This window comes from Trachypithecus francoisi, unplaced genomic scaffold (assembly GCF_009764315.1).
Source record: "Trachypithecus francoisi isolate TF-2019V2 unplaced genomic scaffold, Tfra_2.0 Contig00530, whole genome shotgun sequence".
NCBI classification, from domain to species: Eukaryota; Metazoa; Chordata; class Mammalia; order Primates; family Cercopithecidae; genus Trachypithecus; species Trachypithecus francoisi.
Genome location: NW_022680704.1, coordinates 31304 through 46111, shown reverse-complemented (window position 1 = coordinate 46111; position 14808 = coordinate 31304). Strand labels below are relative to the sequence as shown.

The 14808-nt window shown below is 44.6% G+C and overlaps 1 long non-coding RNA gene across 1 annotated transcript; it reads right to left on the bottom strand.

The window, feature by feature from the left end:
- Positions 1-1829: 1829 nt before the first annotated feature.
- Positions 1830-6923, bottom strand: LOC117085219. The gene is made up of 3 exons (XR_004437876.1): positions 6646-6923; positions 3568-3667; positions 1830-2030 (listed from the first exon to the last, which is right to left on the bottom strand). It is a non-coding gene; the product is annotated as an uncharacterized LOC117085219 (long non-coding RNA).
- Between the last annotated feature and the right edge of the window lie 7885 nt (positions 6924-14808).

Below are 14808 nucleotides of genomic sequence, written 5' to 3'. Positions count from 1 at the left end.
TGTGAAGAACATAGACAAGAAATTATAAACCCATTGTTTTTTACCTCCCACATTTTGTAATGGGGAAAACCAGAAGAGAGGAGCTTGATTTCAGTATCCAGATTACACATTGAACCAGGAGAGGCTAGAAAGGAGGATTGGCCTTGAGTTCTGTTTCTGGGTCATCAGACTATTTGATTACATAGTAGTCCCCCCTTATCGGTAGTTTTGCTTTCAGCCTTTTCGATTACCCGTGGTCAATCACAGTATGAAAATATGAAATGCACTGGGCGCAGTGGCTCATGCCTGTAATCCCAGCACTTTGGGAGTCTGAGACTGGCTGATCACTGGAGGTCAGGAGCTTGACTCCAGTCTGACCAACAACATGTTGAAACCCCATCTCTACTAAAAATACAAAAATTTGCTGGACATGGTGGCACACGCCTATAATCTCAGTTACTTGGCAGGCTGAGGCAGGAGAATCACTTCAACCTGGGAGGCAGAGATTGCAGTGAGCCGCGATCGCACCATTGCACTCCAGCCTGGGTGACCAAAGCAAAATTCTGTCCAAAAAAAAAAAAATACGAAATGGAAAATTCCAGAAATAATTCATACATTCCAACCTGCTGATGTTCTGAGTAGTGTGATGAAATCTTGCACGGTCCCACTTCATTCTGCCTGGAATGTGAATCATCCCTTAGTCAAGCATACCCACGCCTTATATGCTACCCACCCGTTAGTCACTTAATAACCATCTCAATTATGAGATCCACTGTTCCAGTGCTTGTGTTCAAGTAACTTTTTTTTTTTTTTTTGAGACGGAGTCTCGCTCTGTCACCCAAGCTGGAGTGCACTGGCCAGATCTCAGCTCACTACAAGCTCCGCCTCCCGGGTTCACGCCATTCTCCTGCCTCAGCCTCCCGAGTAGCTGGGACTACAGGCGCCCCCACCTCGCCCGCTAGTTTTTTTGTATTTTTTAGTAGACGGGGTTTCACCATGTTAGCCAGGATGGTCTCGATCTCCTGACCTTGTGATTCGCCCGCCTCGGCCTCCCAAAGTGCTGGGATTACAGGCTTGAGCCACCGCGCCCGGCCTCAAGTAACCTTTATTTTGCTTAATAATGGTTTCAAAGCATAAGAGCGGTGATGTTGGCATATTGTTTCATTTGTTCTATTTTATTATTAGTTATTGTTAATCTCTTACTGTGCCTAATTTATAAATTACACTCTATCGTAAGTATGTATTTATAGGACAGAACACACATATATAGAGTTTGATGCTATCCCTGGCAGTATATGTAGAGTTTGATACTATCCATGGTTTTGTGCATTCACTGGGGGTCTTGGAACATATCCCCCGTGGATTAGGGGTACTACTGTGTTAATAATCATTGTAGTTAACACTTACTGAATGCTTTCTATGTGTCAGTACTTTACATGACCCTCTTTTATCTTTGTAGTTTTATGAGGTACTATTATATCTATGAGAAACTGAATCACAGAAAGACAAAGATTCTCACTGAAGGCAACATGGCTGTGTGGTGGGCCTGGGTTTGAAATTCAGAGTCAGGGCTCCTGACCACCATGCTATAATGCATAGGCCTTATGTGGCATTCCACATGAGATTCTAGTTTAGGCCCTGACACTTACTTGCTATATGACTTTGCCCCAAACCTCAGTGTCCTCAAATGGTGATGATAAGAAGTGCAGTCAAAAGGTTGTTAAGGATACTTAGATAATGTCTGGGGAGAATTTAACATGGTCCTTGTTGATAGTCAGTACGCAACAAATGTCATCTGTCCTTCTCCCCCCTCCTCCTCACCTTTAACCAAATAACTCAAATAGTATGAGTGCTTTTAACAATGAGGATTTATTAAAAGAAACAACCGCTCCCCCCTGCCTCCCATATCCCCTGTAGTCCCTATCCACAGGCTCGCCATTTTCATCCGTCTTCCTAGTCAACAAACTCCAGACAGTCACATCTTGGAAGACAGGAACTCCAGGAAGGAATGCTTATCTTAGAGAAAGATGATCCTTAAGATAACTCTTCATCTGAGAAAAAGACAAAAAAATTATGCCCCAGACCTGCTGGTTTGGGGACCTGGGTCCACAGAATACAATCAAGAGGCAACAGTTCCTGATTTGGGAAATCAATCACACCTGCAAAGAGGCAGCCTAAGCACCCCAAGGATTGCAGGTGGATTGGCCAAATAATACATTCTGAACACAAAGGGTTTTTATTTAAAGTGTGTGCTGATTCTTTTGTGTTTATTGCAACATAGTTTATAATCAAAACTGAATTATGGTAGCTTTTTATTATGCATTTTTCAACTAATGGCTACTGAAAACAAATAAATTATCCTGTGAGGCCCCCGAGACATTTTCACAGAAAAGGGGTTCTCATAAGTCAACATGGCAGTGTACATCACAGGATTAAAATGAACATACTTTTTTAGGCTGGAGTGCAGTGGTGCAATCTCGGCTCACTGCAAGCTCCCCTTCCTGGGTTCTCACTATTCTCCAGCCTCAGCCTCCTGAGTAGCTGGGACTACAGGTGCCCGCCACCATGCCCGGCTAATTTTATTTATGTATTTATTTTTTCATATTTTTAGTAGAGGCAGGTTTTCACCGTGTTAGCCAGGATGGTCTCCAGTCCTGACCTTGTGATCCTCCCGCCTCAGCCTCCCAAAGTGCTGGGATTACAGGCGTGAGCCACTGCACCTGGCCAATGTACATACTCTTTAGTCATCAATTTTACATCTTAGAATTTGTCCCAAGGACAAATATGTATACAGTTTAGTACTTGTTACAGTCATATTCATAATATCAAAATAAGAAATATCTTAAACATGTATTACTAAAGGTTGCTAAGTATCTGAGCATAGATGATGAACTTCTATAGGTTATCAAAGATGATGGGATAGAAGCATTAGTATTGACATTAAAGTTGTTTGGGGCTGGGCACGGTGGCTCAGGCCTGTAATCCCAGCACTTCAGGAGGCCGAGGCAGGTGGATCACGAGGTCAGGAGATCAAGACCACGGTGAAACCCCGTCTCTACTAAAAATACAAAAATATTAGCTGGGCACGGTGGCGGACACCTGTAGTCCCAGCTACTCGGGAAGCTGAGGCCGGAGAATGGCGTGAACCCAGGAGGCGGAGCTTGCAGTGAGCCGAGATTATGCCACTGCACTCCAGCCTGGGGTGACAGAGCAAGACTCTATCTCAAAAAAAAAGCACAAGATTATCTCATTTTTATGTAAATATTATATATTTGTGTATGTTTAAAATATGCACCAAAGTGTTAAGCAGACATTGTTTTGAGGTGGGGGATTATGTGTGATTTTTATCATTTTGCTTAAATAAATAGTCTGATTTTGCTCCAGGACATACTGGGTTAGGGAATTATTTTAAAGGTCTGGAAACCACCATCCTGTGATGGATGCATCTTTTTCTTGGGAAGGTTGGGGGAAGAGGGAGACAGATAGGTGTCTGTCCTACTCATTTCTGGAAAGTCCCATTGAGGCTAACGCACAACCTACCTAGACTGAACAACGTTTGGGAAAGCAGAGAGGGCTGGGTGTTTTTACCTGTGCTTACTCTGCAACACACTCATGACACACCCATTGCTGACACAGTGCTCTCCGTGATTGCAGTCCCAGTCACCTGTGCAGAGCTCGACGCAGGTACCTATGGAAGAACAGATGTGCTGAAAACCACCGTACTTTTAGGACAGATGCTACAAGAACAGCCCTTGATTAAGAAGTCAGTTCTATATTTTTCTTTTCATTCAATATGCAATATGATTTATTACTTGCAGAATAATATCATTAACATCTTATACATTCTAGTTAAAGGCAATGCATTCACATGATCTCAAAAATGTAAGGCCTACTTTAGAGATGGGGATAACTGTGTTTGTGGAGGGAAAGTGTAAAGAAGCCCACTTAAATGTCTTCACTTTCCCCACTCTGCAGGGAATAGAGTGGAGAAGAAGAGACTCACACCACGTGCCATCGGGAGTCCCTTGCAGTCACCCCATGCAGTGAGTCTTACTAGGCCCACTTTACAGGTGTGGCAGTTGGGGCTCAAAGAGGTGACTTGCTAGCCAGTGGGTACAGAAGTGAGATTCAACTGAGATTTGCTTGGCTCCTCGGTCTGAGCACCTTCTGCTGTCCCACATGGTGAAGCTCATCCTGACATAAGTGCATATCTCCAAATTTCAAGGAGTCATTCCGGACCTGATTGGAGGCTCCCAAGTTTCCAGAACATCAAGCTCTTTGAGGACCAATGAAGTAGGTTCAAAGAGTTGGTTAAGATCGCACAGGCTTCTAGGAAAACATACGCAGAACTCTGGATGAATATGTACTGTACTTTGATTGGCTACTCAGCTGTTAGCAGGAATTTCTTTATCTGATTATGTCTCTAGATCTTTCTGGGACTTTTCTTATCTGTAAAAAGGGGCCCCTGGATTCAGCAGGGGTAATGAGTTTTATTCTCCATTGTCAACTTCAGTCAATGGAGGTGGCTGTCTGATGCTGTTTTGAGAAGGGTCAGACACCTTGTCCAGATTCAAAGAGAATGAGTGCTAGGACTGATTAGCAGTATCTGAGGAGTGTAAGAAGGGGACCTGGTGGGATATCTTCAATGTAGTTGTAGACCTCAGAGAAAATCAATACCATCCCCCCATCCTTCCCATAGCTTTTGTTGATTTGTGGTGAGCAGGCTGCAGATCCCTCTTCCCCACTCACAGCAGTTTGACTTACTAAATCAATAATATCTACTTATTAAGTATATATCTGTTGATTTCTTACTATGTATAAAACAGGAAATTATTCAGCAAATACAAAGATGTAAGACAAACAGCTTAGAGTCTAACAATATGGATAAGACATATTCAAAGTACTAAAAACAAAGCAATATGTAACAAGTGTCCTAAGAGAGGTATATTTGAAGAATTAAAGAGTCTCAGCTGGGCATGGTTGCTCATGACTGTAATCCCAGCACTTTGGGAGGCTGAAGTGGGAGGATCGCTTGAGCACAGAAGTTTGAGACCCAGTCTCTACAATGTTTGATTTTTTTTTTAATTAGCCAGACTTAGTGGCACATGCCTGTGGTCCTAGCTACTTGGGGGACTGAGATAGGAGGATCACTTGAGCCCAGGAGATTTAGGCTGCAGTAAGCCATGATCGTGCCACTGCACTCTGGTCTGGGCAAAAAAGCAAGATCCTGCCAAAAAGAAAAAGAGGCTCAGAGAATACGACATTACTTCCAATTAGATTAATCAGAAAAGGTGAGTTTTGAAGTGCAGGAATCTTTTTAAGTCAGAACTGAAGGGCATGGGTGGAGTGTTGTGAGAAGGAAAAAGAATTACTAGCAACAATTCCCAAGGGGAAATGCAGGGCCAGGATTAGGGTGAGGCAAGTGAGGTGCCTAGGGCATGCCATTCCAGGAGGCCCTTGCACAATGCTGGCAGTGAGCACCCGTTTAATGTTTGCACCCTGGGTACCTCATCCACTTCACTCCTCAACCTGAAATATAAGGAACACAGGAGGAGTGGCAAGTGGAGGGCTGGGTAAGTGTTAGGGAACAGCTGGAAATGAAGCAGGCAAAGTAAGTAGGGGAAAAAGTTATGGGGCGTGGGGGTGCAGATCTTGAGGGCCTTAGGAGTTTGGATTTCATTTGATAGATGAAGACAGGGATGTGATTGATGTTTAATTAGGAAGATTATTCTGGTGTGAGAGCCTAGAATGGAACAGAATTCAACAAGCAAGCAAACTGCAGCACAAAGACAGGGGCAGGGAGAGCTGTTAGGAAGCTCCTGGCATGGCCCAGACATGAAGTCATCAGGGCTGGAAGTGCTGCGTGACAATGGGAGATGGCAGGGGAAAGAAAGAACATATGCAAGAGACACTTTCAGAGAATGGACAGTATTTGCCAACCAGTTTAATGTCGAGGGAAGGAGAGCGAAGAAGAAAAGAAAGTAATAACTGAATCCAATAATGTTTAGAGAGAAGAATAAATACCATGAAGGATAATGCAGGAGAAAAGAAAGTTTGAGAACTGAGGAAGTGGCAAGCAGTGTCAGACACTACAGAGGTTAAAGACTTGGCGGCTGAGGAGTCATGAGATTTGTCCAGAATCTGGAAGACAAGTTTCAGGAGAGCGATGGGGCGGGGCTGGAGGCTGGAGGCCGTCTTCAAGGGGTCAAGGAATGACTTGTGGGGAAGTAAGGACAGAGAACTAAGATTACTCCTTTGAGAATGTTGGTGAAAAGAAGAGATTGAGATGATTAATGTTTAACATGATTAAGAAAATATTTTCTCTAGGTGATCCAATTTATTTGTAGCAAGAGAGGAAGAAGCTTATGGAGAGGGAGATGGCAGGAGTCAGAGGGTGGCTGATGAGGAGGTAAGAGGGGAGGTACAGAGAGTCCAAATGGAGCAGTGACCCAGGGAAAGGAGTAGGGAAAAGTGGAGGTAGAATAAAAGAGATTCTGCTCTGGGGAACTGAGTAGCACCGGAGGTTCCCTGCAGTGGCCCTTTAAGACCTTTTCTTCTCTCCTTTCTTCCCCTCTCCTCCCCAGCACACACTGGTCCCTGATGTCCTACTTTCTGGCCCCCTCATTCAAGGAAAAATGAACCGGGCTACCTTTTGCCTGGACTTACCCAAAAGCCACAACGGTCTCACTGCAGCCTGAAGCCCTTGTACCTCTAGGCTGAAGATGATGAGGATGACAAGGAGGAGGAAGGCTGCCAACTTCATGTTGCTGTTAGAAGGCTTTAGAAAAACACAGCAGGGCTGAGAGCAGCTGAAATTTATACCTTCCACCTGCTGAGCTGGAATGCAAGGCCAGGGGCGGGACTAGGGACTGCAGACACCTAAGCCCTGCCCAGAAACTGGCATTTCCGGAGAAAAGCCACCTACCTTGTGTACCCTGGGTCCTTCCATGTTACCTAAGCAAGGCTCTGAGCCAAGGGAACGCCCTCCTCTGACAGACAGATAGGACTGCTACACCAGGCCGGGTGCAGTGGCTCACATCTGTAATCCCAGCACTTTGGGAGGCCGGGGCAGGAGTTCAAGACCAGCCTGGGTTACAAGAGCAAGACCCTATCTCCACAAAATTAAAAAAAAAAAAATTAAATAATGAAAAAGACTCCTAAATCAAAAAAGCTGTGAGTGACTGAGAAAAGGGCTGGCATAAGTATTGAACATTGGTATTGAATGTCTGCTATGGGGCAGGCATGGGCTCGGCATAAGAGAATCGCAAAGAGAAATTACAGTCTGGGAGCTAGGTGCCAGCTGGCAAGGGTACAGTCTGCTCTTTCCCTTCTTCCCCCGACCCACCCACCCCTAACTTCCAGGCCTAGCACCTCTGGAAATGAGGGTAGGGAAAAGCAGTACAGAACAGGCAGGGATGCTCCCTTATCACCTGCTGGTGGTACAGAGGTGACCTCAGTCTCCCACTGCGTTGGTCTGATTCTTTCTGCTGCTAGGCACCTAGGCAGTGATGGTCTTTGCCTATAGGAGCTATGTAATTTTCTTGAGATAAAGCTCTGCTTCCTCTCATCCAACTTCATTTCTGAGAACCCAAACTCAAGTTATGCATATTGAACTCCTCTAGGATATCTCTCATCCTGCAGTTCTGGGGTGGGAGTGGGGGTGGGACCATAGTAACCAACCAGCTGGGGAGTGAGGTTTCATTTCCCCCTCCTTGTAGCACTCCTAATCTAGATGAATGATTTTCTTAAACACACACTACCCTTGTTTTTTTTTTTAGGGGGAGTGGGGGTGGTGTCAGGGGTAAGGAGAATATGCCCTTTTCCCTCTCCAATGGCAAGGAAGCTGGAGACATGTATAACTGTTGGCCATGTGTCCTGTGTCCCAAAAGATATATAATGTGAGACAAGGAGGATACCTGGGCTGCTAGAGGGTAGTGGGATAACTTTGCAACCTTGTGATAGTCCCCCTGGGCCACTTTCTAAAGTGAAGTCAACTTTAGACTTCACTTGTAAGTCTAAAGTACTTGATGTTTCACTTCTGGTTCCTAATTCTGGGGTAGAAAAGCAGAGACCCCCTCTGTCCTACTTCATGTATCACAGTTCCTGAAACGCTACTAGTTAGAGGTCCTTTGGGCAAACAACTGACCTTTTCTGCAAATCCTTCTTATCTAACAAGACCCAGCCTAAATGTCACCTCCAAAACTTTCCTCAACCTCCACCCCTAGTAGAGTAACATTCTCTTGGTACTTATCTTGTCATAGGACTTACCAGACTCTATTGTAATTAATTATTGTGATGATTTTACATTTCTCTCCTGTATCTTGATGGCTAGCATGGGGTCTTACTGAACTTTCGTCCTCAGCGCTCAATCATGGGCACTTATTGTCCTCAATAATGTGTGTTTTGGGAGGATGAGAATTCAGACAGCCATTGTAATTAGGAAGACACCTCACGTGGCTTCCAGTACAGATAGGCATTATTATTGCCATGTTACAGTTGAGGAGACTAAGCCACAGAGAGTTTTAGTAGCCTGAAATAATAGTTAAATGCAGAACCACAATCAAACTCCAAAGACAGTGGTCTAAATTAGTACACATTACTGTCAGGCTACATCCAAATTCTTAGAAAATAATTTGGACTCATCTCTGGGTACAGATAAATGACTGTTTTGAGGTCAGAGAATTCTGCTTCATCTAGTGTGGCACTCATAATCACGATTTCATTAGCGTAGAATAACTGCTTTGAGCTAAGCAACTGACTCTAGAGGCTTCTGAGTGCTCAATCAGATTAAAAATAGGTGCCATCCACCCAAAACTGTTACTTTGGATTTAAGAGAGTTGAGGAACAGCATGTGGCCCTTATTGCTGGCTGTTTACTAAAGCCCTTTCGAGCTTGTGAAAAGAAGCCTGATCCGGGCTGGGCGCGGTGGCTCAAGCCTGTAATCCCAGCACTTTGGGAGGCCGAGACGGGCAGATCACGAGGTCAGGAGATCGAGACCATCCTGGCAAACATGATGAAACCCCGTTTCTACTAAAAAATACAAAAAACTAGCCGGGGGAGGTGGCGGGCGCCTGTAGTCCCAGCTACTCGGGAGGCTGAGGCAGGAGAATGGCGTAAACCCGGGAGGCGGAGCTTGCAGTGAGCTGAGATCCGGCCGCTGTACTCCAGCCTGGGCAGCAGCGCGAGACTCCGTCTCAAAAAAAAAAAGAAGCCTGATCCAAGTATATAGCACAGTGGCTGAGAGTGAGGACCCCGGAGTGTGACAGGTCTGGTTTGTATCTGGCTCCACTACTTGCTAGCTGTGTGACCTTGGGAAAATTAACTTCCCTTTCTGAGCCTCACTTCTCTTTTCTGTAAAGTGGGGAGTATAATTCCTACTTCAATGTTGGACAGACCAAATTACAATATATGTATACATACATACCCCTGGCACAGAGCCCTCAACACTGGCAGCTACTATTCTTGTGGATTTCTGTGAAAGGGGATGCGTGTCTTTCTATTCCCTAGAGCGGGACACCTACAGACAGCTCATGCAAAGTGTATCATTTCATTAAGGAAATATTTCAAGATAAAGAAAACTCAGAACCTGTCCCTATTTTATTCAGCTGGATATTGTAAACTCAACCATGAAGAGACTCCAAGACTGAAGCCGGTATTACTGTCACTTCCATAGCTCTATGTGGGCTCATGATTCCTATATGGAGATCAGGAAGCTTCGTATGTGACCAATTCTGCCTCAAGAGTCATTAGCAAGGGGAGGGTCAAAAAAATCACTATCTTAAATAATTTCCTCACAAAGTGACAAAGAGCATGGCGATTGTTTACCGGGGACTTTCACCACCCAAAGGGCTCCTGCTCCCAGTGAGAGCCTTTACAACACGAGAGGGTCATTATCAGCAATGGCTTGTGAGTACTCAGCTGTTCCAAATGTCAGCTCCACTGCTCCTTATGCTCTGAAACTAGAGCATGAGACCAAGAGGAAATAATAGAAGCATCAGCCCTAGTATCTGCTAGGCCCTCAAACTTTTTTCCTTGAATGTGTATGGTGCAGGTGGGCCATTGTTTAGAAATTACATTAATCCAATAAGCAGCTTTTTCACCACCGGAGCCCATCCCAGGGCTCTGTGTCTTATCTCCTTTGTTTAAAACAATATTAGGTAGTAAAAGTAATTGAGCAATTGACTCACTGGCCAGAGTGGAAACAGGAACCTTGGCAGACACCGTAAGTTTAATCTCATCAGAGGAATCAAAATTAATGAGACCAGTATGAACAGTGATTCCTTTAGCAGAGGTGGATGCCCTACCTAACACCAGGCCAACCGAACCTTGAGGTAAAGGGCCAGTGACCCCTGTGGGGACAATTAAAGGCAAAGAATTAGCTAGTAAACTTAGAGGAATGGTACTACAGAGATTGACCGCCCTGCCCCCTACTGTGGAGGTGGACAAGCATTGTACTGAGACAGAAGAAGAGGCTGGGGCCCATCTGGGTTGGCTGTAGGTAAATTTGTTTGTGCTGGGGGCTGTGTTGGGACGGCTTGAAGTGCAAATGCAACATTGGTCTGAGTCTGAGGTGTCCCATTTGATATTGGGGCCTGAGACTGGCCCCACTTCCCATTTCCCTGGTTCTGTGGCAAGGGATTTCCATCTATATCAGACTTAGAGTGGCAAGTACTTGCCCAATGTTTACCTTTATGACAATGAGGGCAAACAGTAGCAGGAGGATTTGGCCATGTTTGTTGAGCTGGCTTGGCTGCTTTTAAGTTTTTAACAGTGCAATTTTTTTGTGGTAACTGCAGGGGGTCACAGGATTGGTATGTCACTAGGATGGCACGTGCCATGGCCCAATCACTCCAAACAGTGATGGGAACACCATTTCCTGTTGGGACCAGTTCCCGGAATTTTGCGCCAACATGACCCATGGTTCCATATCTAATGTTCCCTTTTCAGGAAACCAAGGACAGTGCTCTTCCACCACCCTGAATAGGGTCACGATATTTTCCATGGGCACCCGAACTCCACCCTGTTTTAACAGGAGTTTAATATAGCAGAGATGAGCATAATGTTTACACTCCGCGTGACCCATAGTTACCCCAGACAATACACAGACAACGCACCAATTGTCAGTGAGCCAAAAAAGCGTTTCTGTGGACTGGACCGATGAACGTTTCTCTGCACCTTCCAAAGGGAATCGGGTTCCCACATGCACTTAGGAAATAGAAAACCATGTTGGCATGCCAGATATCAGCAGAACCCGCCCCCAATAGTTCAATGTAGGTTATTTCTATTTTCCATAAGTGTCAGCCAGCTGAAAAATAAAGAGAAAGAGTACAAAGAGAGGAATTTTACAGCTGGGTGGCCAGGGGTGACATCACATATTGGTAGGACTGTGATGACCACCCAAGCCTCAAAACCAGCAAGTTTTTATTAAGGATTTCAAAAGGGGAGGGGTTGTATGAACAGGGAGTAGATACAAAGATCAAATGCTTTAAAGGGCAAAAAGCAGAACAAAGATCACATGCTTCTGAGAAAACAGGACAAGGGCAAAAGTGGAACTCCTGATAAGGGTCTATGTTCAGCAGTGCATGTACTGTCTCAATAAACATCTTAAACAATAGAAAACAGGGCTCGAGAGCAGAGAACTAGTCTGACCACAAATTTATCAGGGCTGGGTTTTTTCCCACCTTAGTAAGCCTGAGGGTACTGTAGGAGACAAGGGCATATTTCAGTCCTTATCTCAACCGCACAGGACAGACATTCCCAGAGGTGCTGTTTATAGACCTCCAGGAATGCATTTCTTTCCCAGAGTATTAATATTAATATTCCTTGCTAGAAAAAGAACTTAGCAATATCTTTCCTACTTGCACGTCCGCTTATAGGCTCTCTGCAAGAAGAAAAATATAGCTCTTTTTGCCTGACCCCGCAGGCAGTAAGACCTTATGGTTGTCTTCACTTGTTCCCTAAAAATCGCTGTTATTCTGTTCTTTTTCAAGGTGCACTGATTTCATATTGTTCAAACACACATGTTTTACAATCAATTTGTACAGTTAACACAATTATCACAGTGGTCCTGAGGTGACATACATCCTCAGCTTACGAAGATACCAGGATTAAGAGATTAAAGTATGACAGGCATAAGAAATTATAAAAGTATTATTTGGGAACTGATAAATGTCATGAAATCTTCACATTTATTTTCCTCTATCGCAGCTCCAGCCGGTCCCTCTGTTCGGGGTCCCTGATTTCCCACAACAGGGAATGATCATTATTTCAAGCGACTGAGCTTTGGGACAATTTACTTTTGTTGCAGCAGCTAATTAAGACAATGCAGATTCTCATTAGTTAGAATGGCTGACTTTGACAAGTCAGCCTAACCTCTTTCTTCTACCAACACCATCACTACCACCATTGCTGCCGCCCTCCTCTGTACTCCTAAAGAGAGTGGCTACTTTTGGGGATTCTTAATTTCTTGAAGTCACCATGTGGAGGTCAAAGCATCTCCATGTTAGATGCTAATTTGCCATGTTGCCTTCAGATTAACCTCTGCTCTGGGAAGACCATTAAGATTTCCAGTTTGTCTATTATTCCATGTGTAAGAGCACATACTTACTGTAAATTCTGCTCTGAGGTCAAAACAACTTTGATGTTATCATACTTTGTCCTACACATCACTTCTAAATCATGTATACCCTTTCCCTGTGGTATATCAGCCCTGGGTCTGTGGGGTAATGGTGCAGGGATCCACCATCTCATCTCCACCACCAGAGACACAGACATGGCTTCTGTTTGTAAGTCCCTATTAAACATTACCTTTTAAGAGATAGGATTTGTCAGCCTCTTTCTTCAGTCTTTCAGCTTCCTTGTACTTTGGGGGTAGGCTTACATAGATTTGCCCACCATGGAAGAACTATAAAGTTTTTCTGAGAAAATGACATTGTTATAGTTGTGGAGTACTATAATCATATTACATTTAGGAAGTGCCAGCCCATGCTGTATTTCAGATGTAATTTCATTCCTTCCTATAGGCTGCTGGGGCTGGAAGACTTTGGGGTTACATCATTGTGCATTTTGTTGGCATAGGAGAAGGTAATATTTGTGAGTCTTGGGGTTTCAGCATGAAACTGACAAAGGGAGAAGAAGAGAAAAATGGTGGATTGGATACTTTTTTTTTTTTTTTTTGGAGTTGGACCAGCCTGAAATAAGTAAAGATTTCTGGGCCACCAGTGACTGTCCATGGCACAGATCCAAGCATACCAGTCAGAAAGCAGCCACTTCCCAGGGAGCATCATGTAGATTTTAGACTCCAGGGACACCACAAGCCACTGTCAGGTGGGAGGTGCAATTCACACAATCCAGCATAGAGGCCCCCTCTTTATTTCTCAAAGTTTTGGGAGACCCCAAGACCCATAGCCTTTATTTTAGGGTCTGTTTAATCGGCTTGGCAGAGAAAGAGACTATGTAATTGACTCAGGTCATTTGAGCTCTTAGCATTAACTGAGATCCTGTAACACAGGCAGATTTAGCCCTTTTGTTTCTATTTCTATATTTAATATAAATGTATATTAAATTCTTGCAAACATTTAGCTTTTGGCTAAAGTCAGCTTTTGGCCACAGCTGTTGATCAGCAGGGAAACAGAAGGAGAAGAGGGATTTTCACACTTAGCAAGCAACTCATGTGTGCCAGTTGCACAAAAGCAGGGTTATAGTGAGCTATCCAATTCCCATTAGAGAAACAAGGGAGCTGGAACTCAGAGAACAAAGTGATTTGCTGACAGTCAAGGCTTGTGAGTGGCGGTGCTGGGATTGGAGCCAGGCTAAATTGGCCCTAAGGTCCATATTGAACAGAAACCTTCTCTGTGATTCCCCAGCAGACACACATATCCATGCTGTTTCAGGTCCACTCTCAGGTTGCTTCTGCTGAGGCCTTATGAGCCTGAGGGCAGAAACTCATAATCATTTGAGGACCCACAAGGTGGTACAGTCCAGCATGAACATTTCAAACTCCAGCATGACATTTCAAACCATATAGGGTAGCCTGCAATGCCTGCACCTAGAGGAAGGGGCACTTTTCCTAAATAGGAAAAAGGTGCTGTCTGTTTACCGATGGGACTCTGTTTACTGGAAGGGGGCCTTTTTCTAATTCTCACAGAAGCCTCGTTTAAGCTAGTGGTGGTCTTCACCCAGCCTGCCATGACTTTCTGCATCTGAATGCAGGCTGTTTATACACACATTTCTCACCCTCTACAGAGCTGAGGCTATGGTTTTCCTGTTTGGAACCAACTACTCTTTAGTACAAATTGGGGACAATTGTAGGCATGAGAACCTAATGGGACTCTGTTTATTCTGGGAATAAGGTACAGATGAATCCTGCCTGGGATGTGGGAAAGGAAGAAAGCCTTTGACTCATCCCTTCAAGAGAAGGGGCTTTTAGCAATCTGGGGTCTTTATCTTTTCTGAGTTCCTGACTGACACTGATGTTTTAAAGGCTAAAACAATTTGGAAGTTCCAACTCCCAGCTGGCCATTAACTCCAGCCCATGCCACAAGCACCCCAGGAAGCCAGGGTTGGAACCCAGAGCTAGAGGTAGGGGTGGCAGCCCAGGCTCGCGGGAGCCAGTTTCCTAAGCCTGGTGCATATCAGGCAGAATCAGACAATGCCTGTCCTGAGTGTGCTGGAACTGGGCTGCCTGGAGGCAAAGAATCGTACATAGAAAGGAGCACCGAGAAATGCCCTCAGGCTAGGAGGAGAAACTCACATGACTATTGTAGAAAGTGTGGATTTTGGTGTAGAATTTTTACACTTTGATGATTTGAGGGCTTTTCATCACCACAG